We start from the raw sequence: 19220 nt of genomic DNA on the forward strand, positions 1-19220 counted from the left end.
CTTAACCAGCCAGCGGTAAACCTCTAAGAACCTGCGGGTAAGTTAATTAGCGATCATTTTCTCCCCGGGGGTGATGACGTAGGGACGACGTAGGCTGGCCGACCGAGCACGTCAGCAGACCGGCTGCTGCCACTGTGATGTCCCGGTCATTGCTTCACTTCTCTGAACACATCGGAGCAGACTTCTACACAGCCGTCATCTGGATTTAAACGGACCGCATATTGGGGGTCTAACAGTTACTTTCTCGCTTGAAAAATTATTAAAAGTTAATAAAGTGCATAAAAACAGCGTTACAGCAGAAAACAGCTATTCTGTCTTCAGATGTCATCAGGTGGGATCTCTGGTCGTAAATAGTCTCACTGACTAATCAGCATTCATTAGTAGAATGCTAGCGTGTTATGGCCAACAACAGCCCAACCTGTAGGAAATCGAAAGGACAAACCTTCTAAACAATTTCACTTTTAACCTATAATCCATATTGAACTTTAAGAAAATACAAAAGTATTGGCGATTTTTCGACGATTACCAGTTGAAAGGGACAAATTTAGCCTTTTAGCTCCATAGGATCCCAATCATTCTACACTCGCCCTGCAACCAAGTTCGATACAATGGGGCTTAATGGAGAGTGGTAAGGCTCGCTGTAGACTGACTCTGGTTTGAATAAAACCTGGACTCAGAGTCACAGTAAACTTCAGTCAAGTCAGTAGAGGAGGGAGGGGAGCCGTGACTGACTCTATTTCCTGTCTGCTGTGTTTTCAGCTTCACTCACAGGCTAAATGGCTTCCAGATCAGAGGAGGATTTCTGCTGTCCGGTCTGTAAGGAGGTCTTCAGAGATCCTGTTGTTCTGTCCTGCAGCCACAGCTTTTGTAAAGTCTGTCTGCAGAGCTGGTGGAGAGTGAAACAATATCGACCGTGTCCAGTTTGTAAGACAAGATCTCAAAGAAAGAAACCACCCCGTAACCTGGTGTTGAAGAACCTGTGTGAGAGACACTTACGAGAGAGAGAGCAGAGATCTTCAAAGGCTCTCTTCTGCAGTCTGCACTCTGAGGAACTCAAACTCTTCTGTCTGGACCATCAGCAGCCAGTGTGTCTCATCTGCAGAGATTCAGACACACACAACAACCACAGATTCAGACCCATCAATGAAGCTGCTTTGAAACTCAAGAAGGAACTTGAGGAAACTCTGGAGCCCTTAAAGAAGAAGTTAAAGGGTTTTGAAGCAGTTCAAGTGAAGTTTGATCAAACAGCAGAACACATTAAGGTCCAGGCCCGACACACAGAGAGGCAGATTAAGGAGCAGTTTAAGAAGCTTCACCAGTTTCTAGAAGAGGAAGAGGAGGCCAGGATGGCTGCACTGAGGGAGGAAGAGGAGCAGAAGAGTCAGAGGATGAAGGAGAAGATGGAGGCTCTGAGCAGAGAGATAGCAGCTCTTTCACACACAGTCAGAGCCACAGAGGACGAGCTGAGAGCTGAAGACGTCTCATTCCCAACTACAAGGCTGCAGTGGAAAGAGTCCAGCAGCGCCCCCTGCTGGAGGATCCACAGCTGGACTCAGGAGCTCTGATAGACCAGGCCAAACACCTGGGCAACCTGACCTTCAACATCTGGAACAAGATGAAGGACATGGTATCCTACAGTCCTGTGGTTCTGGACCCAAACACTGCTCATCCAGGACTCATCCTGTCTGAAGATCTGACCAGTGTGAGATATGGAGACAAACAGCAGCTTCCTGACAATCCAGAGAGGTTTGATTCTTACCTCTCTGTCCTGGGCTCGGAGGGTTTTAACTCAGGGACTCACAGCTGGGATGTCGAGGTTGGAGACAATACATGGTGGACACTGGGTGTGTTACCAGAGTCTGTGAAGAGGAGGGGAAACAAGATAGATGAGATACTGTATGGATTTTGGGGAATATTATTGCATGAGGGTAACTACTATGCAGGTTCACCATTATTTATAAACATGTATATCCCAGTGCAGAAGAAGTTCCAGAGGATCAGAGTGAATCTGGACTTCAACAGACAAAAACTGTCGTTCTCTGATCCTGATACTAACACACACATACACACCTTCACACACACTTTCACTCAGAAGATGTTTCCATTCATTGGCACTGTTAGAAATCTCCCATTGAAGCTGTTACCAGTGAAGGTGTCAGTGACAGTGGAGCAGAGCAGAGAGTTAGAGGTAGCAGGTACGTGTAGAGTTTGATTCAGTTTGGAGAGATGCCCTATGGACATCATGTGACATCTATATTGAGTTTAAACAAGAGTTTAAGTTAGAAAAGTATGTATTGTGTTCAAACCAAAAGTATAGACAGGCCATCTGCCACTTCAGAGTAAACAATACAAGAATACCAAAAGTTATTGGAAGGTATAAAGGACTCGATAGAAGTCGGAGGTTATGTGATCTATGTAAAGAGCCAGATTGGTGATGAATTCCATGTTTTGTTTGAATGCAAGAACACATGTATTGTATATCTAAGAGAAAAATACCTCCCTAAATACTATGTTCGTCGCCCATCTATGTTTAAACTAATTTTGTTATTACAGACTGATAAAACAAAAGTTATTACGGCTAGGTGCCTTTCTGAAACGTGTCCTTCCTCTGTTTAAGTGATAGTTTTTGCTCTGTCCTGGTCAGAGATGTACAGTATGTGCAAAGTATGTACAGCCCCCACTGCCTCTTGCTATGTCTGATTATTTGTACTGTTTTATTGTTTGTACTGGTGGTCGTGAGAAAATAAAGTAAAGTGTAAAGTTAAAGAGGATGATCATATTTATAATGTTGTTTATTTCTTAAAGGGAAAAGTCATTGAATTGAACCTGTTAAACTGCACCTGTCCTCCTGCTGTCTCATTATTACACTTTTCTTTTGTGTAAAATATTTTCACTCTTTTTTTATCCTTATAATTCATTTCATATTACGTTTGTTATTACTACTTTTTTTGGAGTGATGTGCTAAAATATATATATATATATATATATATATATATATATATATATATATATATATATATATATATATATATATATAAATTACTCAACATTTGATCAGTTGATCATAGATCAATCTTTATTTTCAGTTTTTCTCCAGATGATAAAATGTCAAACATGAAAAGTGATTCTTGTTCAATTACATAGTATGTGAAACGAAAAGTTTGTATCTGTTCATATTAAATTATCTAAAATGTATCAAATGCATCAAGTGCCACTTGATGTTCTCCTATGTTTTCATCTGTGCTGTTCCTATGTAATATGCAAAGTACTTTCTATATTTTATTGCGTATTGTTATGTACTGTATGACGGTTTTATCTACAGTGGGAAGCACTCTGTGTATTCGTGAGAAGGGTGCTATATAAATAAAGTACTTACTTACTTACTATCAACGTGTCAGTTCATCACAAAAGCTTAATGTACATTCTTTCCTGTTTTTCATCAATATTATAAAATGTTGTCTTGACTTGGATTCATATTCAGTTTCGTCTTTAAACACAAACACAAACTCTTTTTTTAAACAACTTTATTGACAACAAGAGTATACACAGGACTGAATGGCCTACAGTTAGATGAAATACGTGTATTCAACATTAATACACAACCAAATCATCATAAATACGCCAGGGGTTGACAGCAAGACAGAAAAAACATAAACATAAATAAATATTTTGTAAAGCTTACAAACATCATTCGTTTTAACAGCTTTTTTATTCTCACAATCACAGAGGGAGGAGATATATTGACCAACATATGCAGACAGTTCCAAGAAGTTTGGCTTCTTAACAGAAAATTTAGACTTATGTAGCCTATATAACATTTGGATAAAATAATTAACAAATTAATCATATAAAACTGAGAATTTAGTTTTTTATCATATTCAGTGTAGCCAAACAAAACATTTTTCCAGCATAAATTAAACTGGGGATAAATATGATCACTGACAAAGCGTGCCAGTCTGCTCCAAAGTTGTCTGGTGTGTGGGCAAGACCAAAATAAATGAACCAAGGTTTAGTTGACAGAGACACAGTGGGTACAGTTCACATCAATGTCCTTCTTAAGCCTTTGTATATAATGATTAGTTGTAACACAAACACAAACTCATTCTACTTAATGAGACACTGATGAGGTCATCACCTGAACCACATCTGGTTTTATAGGAAATTATAAATAAAAACCACTGCTGGGATTAAACATCGACATTATCCCACAAAACTGATTTATAAACTCTTCCCGAATTAACATATTCTTGCTGTGTTGTTTAGGAATAAATATGAACATGTTTTCTTTGCATTATTATTATCATTATCATTATTATTATTATTATTATTATTATTATTATTATTATTATTATTATTATTATTCAAGGTCTGAAAAGACTTGATATTTTTTGTTAGTTTAGTTAGTTTAGTCATTAGCCAATAAAAGCTCTAAATGACTTTTTTTTTTTTTTTCAATTTTGGGAGAAATGTTGTCGGTAGTTGATAGAATAAAACAAAAAATAATTTAATTTTACTCAAACATATAGGCCTACCTATAGTAAAGCCAGAGAAACTGATCATTTGGGGAGTGGTAATCTATAACTCTTATTTTGAAGAGTTTTGAGCAAATTTGTATAAATTCCACCGTTTTGACTGCATTATTATATTATTATAACACATGATTCATCATTTTCTCATTTGTGTGCATGTGTCAGGCTGAAAGCTGCAGCTCTCCATTGTCGCCACAAAGTGTCGCTATACACCTGTGTTATCTTCAGGTGGAAGCACTTTCACTTTGCTTTCACATTAAACTGATTTTTTTTTTTTTTTTTTTTTAACTCCTGTCATGTTCTTCATTTGGAAACGTTGAGTCGTAATAATTTCTCCATCTCTGGTTGAAGTCTGGTTCTGTTCCGCTGCAGCCTGGATGATGACAGACATGGACAGACATGGAGATGCGTTCACGGCCCTAAATAATCTACTGTACAGTAGGCCTAAATAAAGTAGCCTAACTAACCTGTATATGTCCTAATAGTGGTGGTGTGAGTATAAAACCACTCTGTGATTAGTTCTGTTTGTTTATACAACGAGGAAGCGACGCCCACTTGGGTTTTATTCAAAAGAAGAAAAAAATCACTTTTATAATCACAGTGTTTATTTATTTAATTAAAAACCTGCTCCATGCGTAATGCGCTTGGATGACTGACTGATTTATTCTTTCCGGCTGTTTCAGCGTCTCCTCTTTTCTTTTTTTTTCTTTTCTTTTCTTTTTTTGTGTTAGGCTACCCGTAAAGCCCATCGTCATCCTCCCTCGGTGACATTTCCCCCCTGATCATCGAGGCGGTATCAGGGGAGATTTCTCCGGGGCCATGGCCGTATCCAGAGCGCTTTCCCCCGCGGCGATTGGACCGGCACTGTCCCGTAAAAGGAGTCAAACTTCTCCATTGTGCGCACAAGGTGTCCGTCAAACAGTCCAGCCGCTGACGAAACGGCGAAGAGGAGCTTGGACTGGACCTGAGCGGCTGTGATTGGCCGACGCTGCTGCAGCTCAGACGCGATTCTCACTTCTGATTGGCTCAAAGGAGGGCCAATCAGTCTTTCAGCTCTCTGATTGGAGGAGAAGCGAGAGGTGGGCGGGGCTTATGGTCCCAGGGAGGAGCAGGTTAGTTAGTCTGCGGCGGCGGCAGCAGCAGCTTCAGCTCGGCTCTGTGGGCGGATCATAGCGGTGACAGCGACGCTCCGAGAAACTCCCGACGAAAAAATACAAGTGTTGGAAAAGCGAGACAACTACACGGTGAGTCCGAGTGTGTGTCTGTGTGTGTGTGTGTGTGGGGAGCATGGGTGTATTATAGCGGTGTATGTGGAGGTGCGTGGGGCTGGGGGGGGGGACTAGGGCAGCGCACAAGGTCTGAGCCTCGTTAGTTAGCAGTGAAATGACGGTGATTTTGGATGAGTGCAGCAGCAGCAGCAGCAGCACCTGAAGGCATCACAGCAGCGACGGTGCAGGAGGATGGTGATGCCTTCAGGTGCGCCTCGGAAACTACTTTTCTAGAAGAAACGTAGCCTATAGTTTTGCTTTCCCTCTTTCTTATGAGCCGTGAACGCCTCACACACGCATGCACGGACACACACTCCCCCAGCGGTCATTAGTCACCTCTAAAAGGTGGTGTGTGTGTGTGTGGTGTCGTTTTTACAGCGTGAGTGAGTGAGTGCGCACTGTCACAGCGGACAGGAGCAAAGTTATGCAAGCTTGCTCGACTCTCAGTGTGTGTGTGTCTGTGTGTGTGTATGTTGGATCTGCCCATTCATTTAGGACTGTGTGTGTGTGTGTGTGTGTGTGAGAGAGAGAGAGAAGGGCAGTAAAACTTCTTGTGCTGCACTCTATGTTTAGATTACACAGCTGGTGCACTGTTGTTGTGTTATGTGTCGTGTTGTGTTGTGTTGTGTTGCACAGACTTCCCCTCCATGTTATAATGATGACATCATCCTGAGTCAGTGGTTAATATTAATAATTGATGAGGAAGAAGATGATGATGAGGTCATTAATTAATTATCTCCTGCTGTGATGTTGTTGATTCTCTCACACACACACACACACACACACACACACACACACACACACACACACACACACACACACACACACACACACACACATACATACACACACAAACCCAGAGTCATGTGTGTGTGTCACTGTGTAAATATGTGCTGATGATACTTGGGTGGGGTCACATGGTTGAAATGATGATCCTCCGTCTTTTCTCTTCTATTTTATTCTACTGTGTGTGTGTGTGTGTGTGTGTGTGTGTGTGTGTGTGTGTGTGTGTGTGTGTGTGTGTGTGTGTGTGTGTGTGTGCACCTGTTCAGCTGCTGCTAATGGACCTGTCCTGTATGTTGTTATGGTTTTGCACCGTGGAGTTTATTGTTGTTGCTGCTGCTGAGGAGAGCAGAGCATATGAATAATAATCATAAACAAAACATATTAACAACCATACTTCAATACAACTTGCATAAAAGTAGAGTTTAGTTTGTTTAGTTGTGTTAACCACAGGGTTTTCTCACCTTTTCTTACAAATTGCATGAATCAGAACGTAGATTTTATCCATTGAACAAAGTTTGAGACGAACGTGACTCTATACTGATCTGACCCAAGAAGAAAACGTCTTTCTCTGTCGGTGCAGATCTGTTTCTGTTGGGTTTCTCTTTCTGCTTTGATTGACGATTATTGATCCATTGATTCACAAACTCTCTCTCTGCTTTGTGTGGATGATGATGTTGGTGCACATCATCGTCGACACCCACCTGCGCCGGCCACCGGAGACATCACAATCACGGTTCAGGTTGCCACAGATTTTGACGCCATAAAGAGGAATCACAGCAGAGAGGATTGTCCCTCTCTCACCCCTCCCTCCCCCCTCCTTCCCTCCCTCTATCCAGATTACTCTCCAATCCTCCACAGCCAGATTACTGAGTGGGGAAATAAGAGGTGGGACTGATCTAAGGCCCTGAATTCATTATGGACCTGATCCAATCACATCCCTTAAACGTCCCGTCGCTCGCCGCCGGCCACTGTGCTGTTACTGTAAGCTGCCAAAGTGATCAGGTATTAGGCCCCGGGTGTGTGTGTGTGTGTGTGTGTGTGTGTGTGTGTGGGGGGGGGGGGGGGGTTTGACAGTTATCAAACAGGTCAGAGGGGTCGGTCAATGTTGCACCGATTTTCCGCCTCTGAGCTGCCGCCGAAACCATCAGAGACAAGTTACATCTCTACATCACGCACACATAAACACACACACACACATGAGAGATGAGGGAGTGGTTTCTGCTGCATGAGGATGAAAAACCTCCACCTGGAGTGTGTGTTGTGTTGTGTTTGACCTCGGCCGGGTGTTTCCCTGAGAGAAAACACTCGTCTGTGCAGGACAGAACAGGGAGTGGGTTTGTTCATCTTCTGTTTTTGTCTCCAGAAACATCTGTCAGGGTCCTAGAGGCTTTTATTCTGAAGGATGCATGTAACATCGCTGCATCTTTCCCATCTTTCCCTGTCATCGTCGTGTTTGTGTTTGGATGCAAAGCTCAGAAGCTCAGGTTGAGATCTTGAAAATGATTCACTTCATCCATAAGTAACAGCAGCCGGAGCGGCTCGGAGCAGAGCAGACACCCGCCGGTGAAACAAAACCACTGAGACGAAGACGAAGAAGACGAGCATCTGTTTTCTTCACCTCCCTGTTCCAGAGAAATCAGCCAGCTCAGCTCTTCACACTCGGCCGCTGCACAGCTCTCTCATTGTGCTCCACTTTTTACCAGTGTTTCCTGAGCAGGCCCGTTTTAATGCTGCGCAGCCTCTCTGCCAATATCAAATACCACTCTCACTACTAGGTTTATGGTCCTGGACTCGGTTTTTTTGGATCCTGCATGGTTTGGTGCTGCTGCAGAGTCAGACCTAAACAATCTCCTGCAGGACCAGACCAGACCAGACCAGACCAGACTCACTGTGACACCAGGGAGAGAAGTGGTGAAATTGTCGACTCATCATCAGTTTGAGCTCAGAAATAAAAAAGTGACAGGAAAATGTGGAGGTGGGAATCACCAGAGGCCCTGAGATACCATAATATCATGATACTTGTGTCTTGCGATAAAAAATATTGCAATATACAGGGATTAATTTGTTTTTTTTCAACAGCAAATTATGTCTCCAAATGGAAACGTTCGAAACTTTAATGGGATAAACTTCTTAGTCGGGATCATGTAAGAACTGTTTGTATTATATGCAAGTCCAAAAAATGTATATGTTTGATTGGCAGCATTTTTAAATTCACATCTGAAATATACATAACAAAAGAATGATACTTGGTGTCTGTATTCGATACAATATTACCATGTAAAATTCAGATTTAAAAAAAATAATAATTTGGTGCTTCTCTAATGTTTGCTCAACATGCAGTTTAGAATTAACTCATTTATTCTGTGTAGATAAAAGGTGAAGGAGCCCCTAAACTCTCTGCTAATCCAAATATGAGCAAGGGGCCTGTGTGGAGCTGAGATTTCAGTGCATCCACCTCCACCTGTCGCTCAAAGAGGCCACGCCCCCTCATTTACATAATATAATGTTCATGTTTCATGTTCACAGTAGATGTCCAGGTATAATTCAGGCATCTGTGAGTTCATCAAACTGAGAGTGAGTGTCCAGAGAGGAAGGGAGGCACGAGGAGGAATAAATAATGGAAGGAAGGGCTGAGTCAGGAAACAACCATTAAAACAGGAGGAGGGGAAGGGAGGGAGGGAGGAAGGAAGGAAAGGAAAGGAGGAAGGAAGGAAGGGAGGAAGGGAAAGAGGAAGTATTCAAATGAAGCGGCCGGTTCCTCGAGTCACCCGGCTGGACGGACGCATCCTGAATTCCTGGCGGTCTGAGTGAGGAATGTCGTCAGACTGGATCTGATCCTCCGTCGTCGTTCAGGGGGTTTCACAGGTCAGGGGGGGGTCAGGGTTTAAATCGGGGGTTTTTTTTTTTTGGAAAGATGATCTCCCCACAGTCGGGATACTCTCCTCAAGGCCGGTCCTCCTCCTCCTCCTCCTCCTCCTCCTCCTCCTCCTCCTCCTCCTCCTCCTCCTCCTCCTCCTCCTCCTCCTCCTCCTCCTCTGTCTCAGAGTCAGGAAGCCAAAGGGAATCCATCATCCCAGCGGCTCCAGTGCAGCAGCAGCTCCGTCTCAGCTCACCTCATAGTCCCTCCAAAATAAAGCTGCCTCAGTTTTTATTTTTATTTTAGACCAGACAGGTTCATGAATAATTCAAGAGTTATTTTCAGACGTCGTCCCATCCAGAGGCTCCACAGCTGCCCAGAGGGACGGACAGAGTCTGAGAGTTTGTCTGCAGTAACAGTCATTTTCATTTTCATTATCAATGAATGAATCTGTCAATTCTCATCTTCATCGATCAGTCAAGTCAATTTTTCTGTAAAATCGACAAAAACACGCAAAAATATCTAAGTAGTTGTTGATTAGTTTGCTTTTTTCAGCTCTACTCTAAGGATCAGATTGGAGAGTTTATGATTTTAACACATTTTTTGTGCTCAAACCCAGAAAATAATGTGAGAAGGTGTTATTGATCACAGTCTCAACTCTGGTCTAACTTTGAAATAGTATGATAACAATGTATGATAACTCTTTCTTTCCACCGATACAATAACTAATAACTTCCTGCTTCTCATAACTGTTACCAATAACCTATAACATTATTAACAGTTTATGTCCACACCTGAGGATGTAGTGAGTAAAGATGGATTTAACATTGCCTCTGACTTGACTAAATAATATAACCAACAACAGTTATGACTCATCACAAATCAACATTTTTATTGTTTCAAATCAACTCAGAGGACAAACGGACTGAAAATGAGCAAAATAAAGGCAACGTTGGCTGATTATAGTTCTCTAGCGATGTCATTGTCAGACTCATTTGCCGATAATTATAGACCCATAATTATAATTATCTGTGCCAATAGTTTTTGTGCATCCTTAATAAAAACAAAGTGAGGTGTCATTATTGAGCAACTCTGGTCCAACTCAGAAACCAGAAGAACTCAGAAAGAAGAAAAACTGAACCAAAGTTCAGAGGAATAAAGTTGAATATGTCAGAACTAGAATATGTGTGTGTCTGTTTGTGTGTGTGTGTGAGCAGCTGCAGCAATAATGTTTTGTCCAGGTCGAACCAGGAGAAGGAGAATTGTAGAATAAAGTCTACTCTACCGACCTAATTGAAGTTAAAGTTGAGTAAATCCCCGCTCCCAAACATTTTTATTACTGATTCATTTTCTCGTTATTTCTTCAATTCATTTTAATATAAAATGTCAGAAATCGGTGAAAAACAAGAGTTTCCTGAACTCCACGCTGATGAGGTCACATTCCTCCGCGCAGCATCAGTCGCATCCCGACGTGCCGGGTCGGACGATCATTCACTAATATCATTTATCAATGTTCGGCGGTGATGTGATCATAGGTTATTGTATTACTTTGTGTACAACGTTACGTTCAGCTCAATGATTCCTGGGGTCGATTGTAATTTAGATTTAATTTGTATTTTCCATGTCACAGTGAAGAGCATGAGGCGTTGAACTGAGCCGAGGTCGCTCGGAGCGGTTTGATCCATGCAGATGCAGGAAAAGCCATTAATAATCAGCAGGGATCGATCCTCGGCAGCACGGTGCCAGTTAGCCGCGCTGCTGCCAGTAATGTCTCCATCAGCATCGACCCGCGGTGCAGCAGTGCAGCTGTGCATCGCTTTATGTTGTTTACTGTAAAATCAATCCGGCTGTAGGATCCCACTGCTTTAACCACAAACTGATCAAACTCATTGATTAATAAAGACGTCCAGTTGTGGCCAGATGTTCAGTTCCATCAGAACCTTCTCGCCTCATCTCGATCTGTTTGCTGTCACAGGATTGGTTGTGTTAATGTTGTTTAGTCATCCTGCAGCGGTTGTGTCCAATGTAAGTTCAGTGAATTATTTATCACTGATTATTGATTTTTAAATCGTGTGTTGTGGGTTAATGACGTTTTTCAATTAAAGGGATAGTTCACCCAAAATTGAAATTTCACTCATTATCTCCTCCCCCTCATGTGGACTAAGGGCTGGGAGAAGTTTCAGAGTCCTCCGTGGCTTCTCTGAGTTACAGGGGGTCTCGGCGTAGCAGTGCATGTCCATATAACGGTTGCAAATGGATACCAACTGTCTTCGTAACAAAAAGACACACCAAAAAACATCCATGCTGCTCGTATGTTAATGTTAATGTCCGTCTTGTATTGAAGCCCCGAAATGCGAAATTGTTCAGAAAAAAATTAAATAAGTCTATATTTCAAGCTTGTTGGACGGACCAGGAAGAGGAGCTTCCGCTACAAACAAGCTTGAAATATAGACTTATTTAATATTTTTCGGGACAATTTCGCATTTCGGGGCTTCAATACAAGACGGACATTACATACGAGCAGCATGGAGGTATGTGGATGTTTTTTGGTGTGTCTTTTTGTTACGAAGACAGTTGGTATCCATTTGCAATCGTTATATGGACATGCAGTGCTGCACGGAGACCCCCTGTAACTCAGAGAAGCCACGGAGGACTCTGAAACTTCTCCCAGCCCTTAGTCCACATGAGGGGGAGGAGATAATGAGTGAAATTTCAATTTTGGGTGAACTATCCCTTTAAAGGGCAGCTTGCTTCGGAAGATTTCAGCTGGACTTCACTCAATAACCAGGAATCAATTCTTTCTTTTCTTTCTTTTCTCTTTTCTCTTAATTAATTTTAAACTTAATCTTAAACTACTAGAAATTAATCTGAAGAAGATGTAGAAAAAAAAACCATATTTAAAGCACCCAAAATGAAATAAAGACATGTTTATCACTCTCAATGATAATTTTAACCTTTAACCTCAGCAGCTTTAACCTCCTATAAACACACACGATTCCTTAATGATACATTATATTGCTGTCTCTCTTTGTGTAAATAAACCAGCCAATCAGCTGCATTATTGGATCATGGTCTAAGCATGCTGGTTGCTGATTGGCTCAACGAGGCTGCAGAGATTTACTCATTTACTGCTTCAGATATCTCATGACAAGGTGTTTTTCTGTCCTTGATACGATCAAACCGACTGAATGCATCAGTGTTCAATACCAAACCTTATCAGCTGATTACTTTAATCTGTTGAATAGTTATTATCAGACTTTACAGGTTGGATCATAAACAAACACTAACAACAGACTTGTGTGGTGGTGGATAAGATGTTTTCGATTTTAGTTTCTAGATGAAAATATAAAATAATCCAGTTGAGTCAATAATAAAACATAAAGACTCAGTGACACAGCAGCAGCAGCTTCTTCCGCTTCCTCCTCTTCACTATCGTCCCATCTGTTTTTCATCTGAGGATCGTATATCACTTCATTCAATTAGTGTCTCGTACTGTAGAGGATGAAAAGCTCTCAGAGCTCACGTGTTCGCTGATGGTTTGTTAACTGAACACTGAGTTGATGGTTTAGATAAAAATGGACAACGACTACATGACACAGAATTTCTGTTTTCCACCAAAACAAGCAAAGATATAGCCTGACAAGCTACAAGACTATATCATTAACATGTCTAGTCTGGCAACGACTGGTAGACCTCGGCTCAATCCAGGGGGTGGGATGAAGGCTGTCTTTCAAACTGCCTCTGCACCAATAGGGTAGCGCTACGACCAATCAGAGCAAAGAGCAGGATGACGTCGGTAGATTAAACTTTTCCCATATCCCGTCGGCAAAACACCAAATACATCCTTCTTCCAAATGAACGACTTCAGTGCAGTTTCTTGCTCAACTTTTAAAGAAAATGACAAGTTTAATTTCTTTCAAAGTTGATGCCAACGCCGATTCAAACGATTCCTTTGACAAAGCCATCTTCTTGTCATGTTTTTCACCGTTGCAAGACATCGCAACGACTCTCTAAACAGATAGAGCGCTGTGATTGGTGAACACAAACGGTATTCGAGACTCAAAAAGTTCCTATGGCTCGTTTCTAGACCCACCTACGGAGCAAATAGATTTGCTGCCGCTAGGGTGCAGCTAGATTTCTAGGCTAGCAAAGACGCAAAGCTGCAGGTCAAAGGTCACCGAACACCGGCTGTGATATTTTAAATACAGACGAGACGAGAGATCAGGCTTCAAATACAGAATAAACACTCGTCCTCCGGTGAAATACGAGGTCACAGGCCATCAGACTGACAGTAGCAAAGAGATTGTCGTGTCGTGTCGTGGTGTTGGTTGTAACTGACAGACAGGTTGTGATTCCCTTCATGTAAAGTGAAAACTCTTCATTAATCTGATCTCACTCATCACAGATTCTGCAGCGAGTGGCGACATGTTTTATTAAAGTTGACGCATCCGGGTGAAAGACGACAGAGCGTGTTGGAGCAGCGTCGGGTTTGTTTGACTCATCACCACCCTAATGATTGATCTGCAGAGAGAGATAACCAACAAATGATTTTACTGTCTTGTAGTGAAACAGTTTGGTGAGTTATAGTTTTAGTTTAGTTTATTTATTTAGCACACATTTAAATTCAATGGTGCACGGAGGGAATGAAGTCGGTTGGCTTGTACATAAGTTCCACCCCTATAACAAATTACAACAAGACAAATTTCTATGGCTAACAAATAAACAGTAAAAAAAGGAGATAAAGTGCATACATACATAATCAACGTTATATGAGCAAAATGAACAAAAATGAGAAAAAATGGAGAGATGAAGAGCAAAGTGATCAGTAAGAAATAGAGACAGTAGAAATAAGGTACAAAAAATTCATTAATTGAATCATAAAAAGACAGAGTAAGGATGTGGGATATGGAGAAAGCAGGAAATTCAAGAGAAGCTGAGATGTATTTTTAGATGCCATTTAAAAAAGCAAAGTGAAATAAGTGAATAAGAAGAAATGGATCTTAGTGTAGGAGGTAGTCCATATAAATCACACAAGTTATGTTGTGTATTTTCTGTCAGGACTGCCACACAAACACAGATGTGTCCATTAGCGTTGCTCAGTGAGAAAACATACACAGATTTGTTATATGTGTGTGTTTGTGTGTGTGTGTGTTTGGATGGAGGGAAGAGAGTCTCAGATTGCGTGACAGCGGCGGATTGAATGAATGAAATGATGGAGGGATAGAGGACAGAGAGGAAGAATGGGATGGTACAGAGTGAACCAGTCGCTGTAATCCCCCCCTCCTCTCTCCTTCACACACCCAGCCTTCACACACACACACACACACACCCTGCCTTCACAGCGCTAGCAGCAGCTGGACCAGTGTGTCAGCAGCCAGGCTTTACTACTGCAGGGAATTAGACAGCAGGATGGAGGGGTGGATGTCACACAGACGGACAGAGCGATGGATGGAGGGATGGAGGGATAGGTAGAGAGTGGTGAAGAGGAGGAGGAGGAGGAGGAGGAGGTGAATCAGTGTCAGTGAACTGTACAAACTGCTCTTTTACACTTTCACTTCTTGCACCGATTCCAAACATGAAATCTGTTCTTTATATCGGTTAAAGTTAGTGATGCATCGGGCCAAAACCGAAACTAACAATTCGGCCGATGCTGGTAACAAGTTTTTGTTTTCTCTGTTCATTATTTTTTTGTGTGTAAAGGAAACAAAGAAATCTTCATTACTCACAAAAAAACCCAACATATTCACTCACTTAACTTTAAAGGTGTTCAGAAATGGCCGTTTGTCGCGCCGAGTTTTCACGAGCTGCTGCACGAGTTTACCCAAGTAAGGAAAACGAATTTGATTGGTCGTTATTGAGCGGGTGGGATATTCAAAGCTTGGGATGAGACCGAGCTCCGTGTGTGTGTGTGTGTCTCAGACGTTTGATTGATTGACGGATGACGGATCCAAAATCAGTGGCTGATGAATCGTGAGCAGCGTGACGTATAATCCGTGCGCCTGCATTATCCAATACGAAAAAAGAAATACCACACTTTCATCCCGGATTTACTCAAAAATAGAATTTTGCACAAAGTTTGAGCTACATCGTCTGATAGATGAATGATTACACTAATGTTAAGACCCACAGGGGGCTCAAATTCAATTTTCTTTTCTGTACACCTTTAACTTTAACAAATTGAACATGCATGCCTCCGCCGGCTTCTCCTCTGAGTCAGCACAATATGCCACATAACAGAAATGAAATGAAGCTGCAGGTCATTTACATTGAAATCAAGTCATTTTGGTGACGGGTGCAGGACAACAGTGTAATCTAAAGCTTGAAGCCAGATTCTAAGCAGCAGCAGCTCAGGTGTCGGCAACAGGAACAGACACAGAGAGAAACTGCAGCTCTGGTCCAGATCTCTGCACGTTCTTGTTCTTGTTCTTGTTCTTGTTCTTGTTCTTGTTCTTGTTCTTGTTCTTGTTCTTGTTCTTGTTCTTGTTCTGACAGTTGAACTCTGCTGAATAATCATTAGAGCGGCTGCTGCTTCAGCTTCAGGTTCAGGTTCAGGCTGCGTGTGCGAGCAAGTCGACATATTTTACAACGGTGTGAGAGAAAGAAGAAGCTTCACTGACACTTGTGTCACTGTGCCAGAGGCTAATGCTAAGCTAACAGCAATAATACTGTATGTGACAAAACTCATCATCACTGCTGTTGTGAGTTTTTGCAGCACGTTTGAGTCTCGGTTTGCAGAGCGTTGAGCCCTCAGGGCCACCGTAGTTCATACTCACAAGAAAATTTGACTTTCATGTTTGTGCAAAGAACAAGTGAGAGTATTTATTTAAACTGCTAAATAAGTACAAACATGCAAAGACAAATCAGTCTGCACATGGTGATTATTTTGCACATTCACTTGAATTTTGGCAAAGCTTTTGTATTTTTGTATTATTTCTTTAAAAAAAAGAATAAATAAATACAGAAATATATGATCTGCACCAACAAACATGTTCCCTGATGTGGAGAATATGATTTGTAGGTCAGACATGTCATTTTTTTAAACATTTTGTTTCACACTTCTTCTTTTTTTTGCACAAAAATACCATGCTCTATTTACACCTTATTCACCACCCAACACAGGCTGCTGCTACCCTTTTACATATTGTATTTTAATTTTTATGTTCTCACTTGAAACAGATAATGTGTTATCTCTAGCGTTATAGGTAAAGTCCTGTCTTGTGTGTTGTATTTTATTCTGTCAGCATGAGAAACAGTGAGAAACGGCTTCTCGATTCATCTATACATCGGTTGAATTGACAATGAAAAGCTTGAACTTTGAGAAAAACAAATATGATATTGATTTTGATATTGGACATTGAACAGTTGATGGTATAGAGACAGAACAGACGCTGCTGCTGTTTTACATATAAGAAGCTGAAGTTCATAATGAGTAATAATGAGGAACAGGAAGCTGAGCATCAGGTGAGACAGAACCTCAGACCTCAGTGGAATGAAGACGCTCCGTGTGTTTGGTATCTGACCTTTAATAAATGGAGATGTAGCTCACACACGCACACACACACACACACACACACACACACACACACACACACACACACACACACACACACACCCACACACACCCAGAGCAGCAGCAGCAGCTACGTGGCTGTGAACAGGCTGCAGGAATGTGAAGCATGTGAGGTTCATGGTCAGGTTCAGGACTAACAGGGCAGAGAATCCAGCATTGTGTCGAGTCGACAGACCACCAAACCCCCCCTAACCCCCCCACGACCATGGCTGTGTGTGTGTGTCCACTACCTGTGTGTGTTTGTTTTGGGATTAAATTCTGACCTCTCTCTCTATATATACTGTATATATGTGTGTGTATGTGTGTGTGTGTGTGCTGCTTTGCATTCCATTGCGATGCGTAAAGCTTCGTTCTGCAACAATAGGGCACAGTTCCCAAAGAAATACTGTGTGTGTCTGTGTGTGTTTGTGTGTTTGGGAGAGTGTGTGTAGGCGAGCATGGGACATACAGGGAATTCATTCAGCTGCAGAGGCCGTGTGTGTGTGTCTGTGTGTGTGTGTGTGTGCTGCTGTCCAGAGGAGGAAGAGGAGGAGGAAGAGGAGGAGGAAGAGGATGACTACCTGTCTGTCTCTGTCTCTGTCTGTCTGTCTGCTCTCCAGTAACAGGAATAATGTGATACAGCAAGTGGTGAATTATCCAAACATGTCCTGAGAGTCCTGTGTGTGTGTGTGTGTGTGTGTGTGTGTGTGTGTGTGTAATTATATTAGGACCAGAAGACAGCTGTCACACACACACACACACACGCACACACACACACACACACACACACACACACACACATGGTCAAACACTGGGCCTTTCACTGAGCCTCTCACACACACACACACACACACACACACTGACTCACTGTGAGCTGCATCAGAGAGCAACACACATATTAACATTACCTAAAGTGGAGCTCTGTGAATGGAGCCAAACATCAAAGTAAAGAAGCCACTCGCTGATCCACACACACACACACACACACACACACACACACACACACACACACACACACACACACACACACACACACACACACACACACACACACACACACACACACACACACACACACACACACACACACACACACACCTCTCTCTCTCTGCTGCCTCCATTCATTGTTTCTTCATAATCTCAGCTCTAGTTTAAAGCTGCAGTATGTAACTTTTTTTATTAGCAAAAATCAAACATGTCTTTCATAAATTCGTATTTCACTGAAGGTGAATCACAGCTGCATACAAATGAAAGCTTTCTGGTTCCTTAGAATAAGTTGTTACAAGTCGTTACAAATACATAAGTGGGCGACGCACCGAACCGAGGCGGCCATGTTGCATCGTGACCGTAGGTAACCACGGAAACTGAGCGGAGCTGTGGGCTCGGCCTGTTAAAACTGTCACCACTGTGTAGTGTGAGGAAGGACGGAGGAACTGGTGTTGCATTCAGGTGCAGTCAGGCAGACGGCCGTCGATCGGCAAACCAACCGGATGTCATTTTACTCCACCAGAGAAAGACGGTAAAACAATACCCCATCACCATGACAACATGTTGTCACATTGCCTGTATTGTTTTGCCTCGTGTTGGCGGACCACTTGTTTACATAGACGCTTGTTTATCCTGTTACATGCAGCGTCTGTTGTCTGTCTGACGTCTGCCCGATTTCACGTGAATGCAACATCAAGAATACGTTCAGATATGCAACCGCACCGCTAGATGTGTGCTTCGTCCAAAAGCCTAGCAGCTTTGGACTAGGGCTGTCAGTTTTTAGAAAAATGAGGTTCAAACGAATATTGAATGACCCGTAATTCGTTCGGATATATTTGAATATTACATTCGATATGCCTTAAGGTCCAGTGATATTTATTGTTTGAACATCTCTCGAGTGCGGACTGAATTAGGGAAAAAAGCATTTAGTTACGCCGCTCCATCAACATGGAACATGTCTGAACTTGTATCTTTTAATGTTTTTCGTCACTTCTTAAAGGTCCGACAACAAAAATCAATTGAGCGGTGCCTTTGCTGACCAACCTTGTCACCTTGACCCCCTTGCTCCTTGCACTTTTGTTTTAACCTCTACTGTATGATGGCCCTATTTATTACAATGTAATATTGTAATGTATTTTGTATTTTTATAATGTTTGACGACGTGTGCTGCTGCCCTCTTGGCCACTAAGGTCATCCTTGAAAATGAGATCTCGATCTCAACAGGTCTTTTACCTGGTTAAATA

The 19220-nt window shown here is 42.1% G+C and overlaps 1 protein-coding gene and 1 pseudogene across 2 annotated transcripts in view; both read left to right on the top strand.

Annotated features, from left to right (window-relative positions):
• Positions 1–776: 776 nt before the first annotated feature.
• On the top strand, positions 777–2212 carry LOC311003472 (E3 ubiquitin-protein ligase TRIM39-like; annotated as a pseudogene). The gene has a single exon. The product of its transcript is annotated as an E3 ubiquitin-protein ligase TRIM39-like (transcript).
• Positions 2213–5668: 3456 nt separating this feature from the next.
• The window catches only part of LOC311003393 (uncharacterized protein), a 107888-nt gene continuing 94336 nt past the window's right edge, over positions 5669–19220 (top strand). The window contains exon 1 of the mRNA XM_083995134.1: positions 5669–5773. The gene's annotated coding sequence lies outside the window, so the exon portion shown is untranslated. The remainder of the gene's footprint in view (positions 5774–19220) is intronic.

This window comes from Trachurus trachurus, assembly GCF_905171665.1.
Source record: "Trachurus trachurus genome assembly, chromosome: 20".
Lineage (NCBI taxonomy): Eukaryota > Metazoa > Chordata > Actinopteri > Carangiformes > Carangidae > Trachurus > Trachurus trachurus.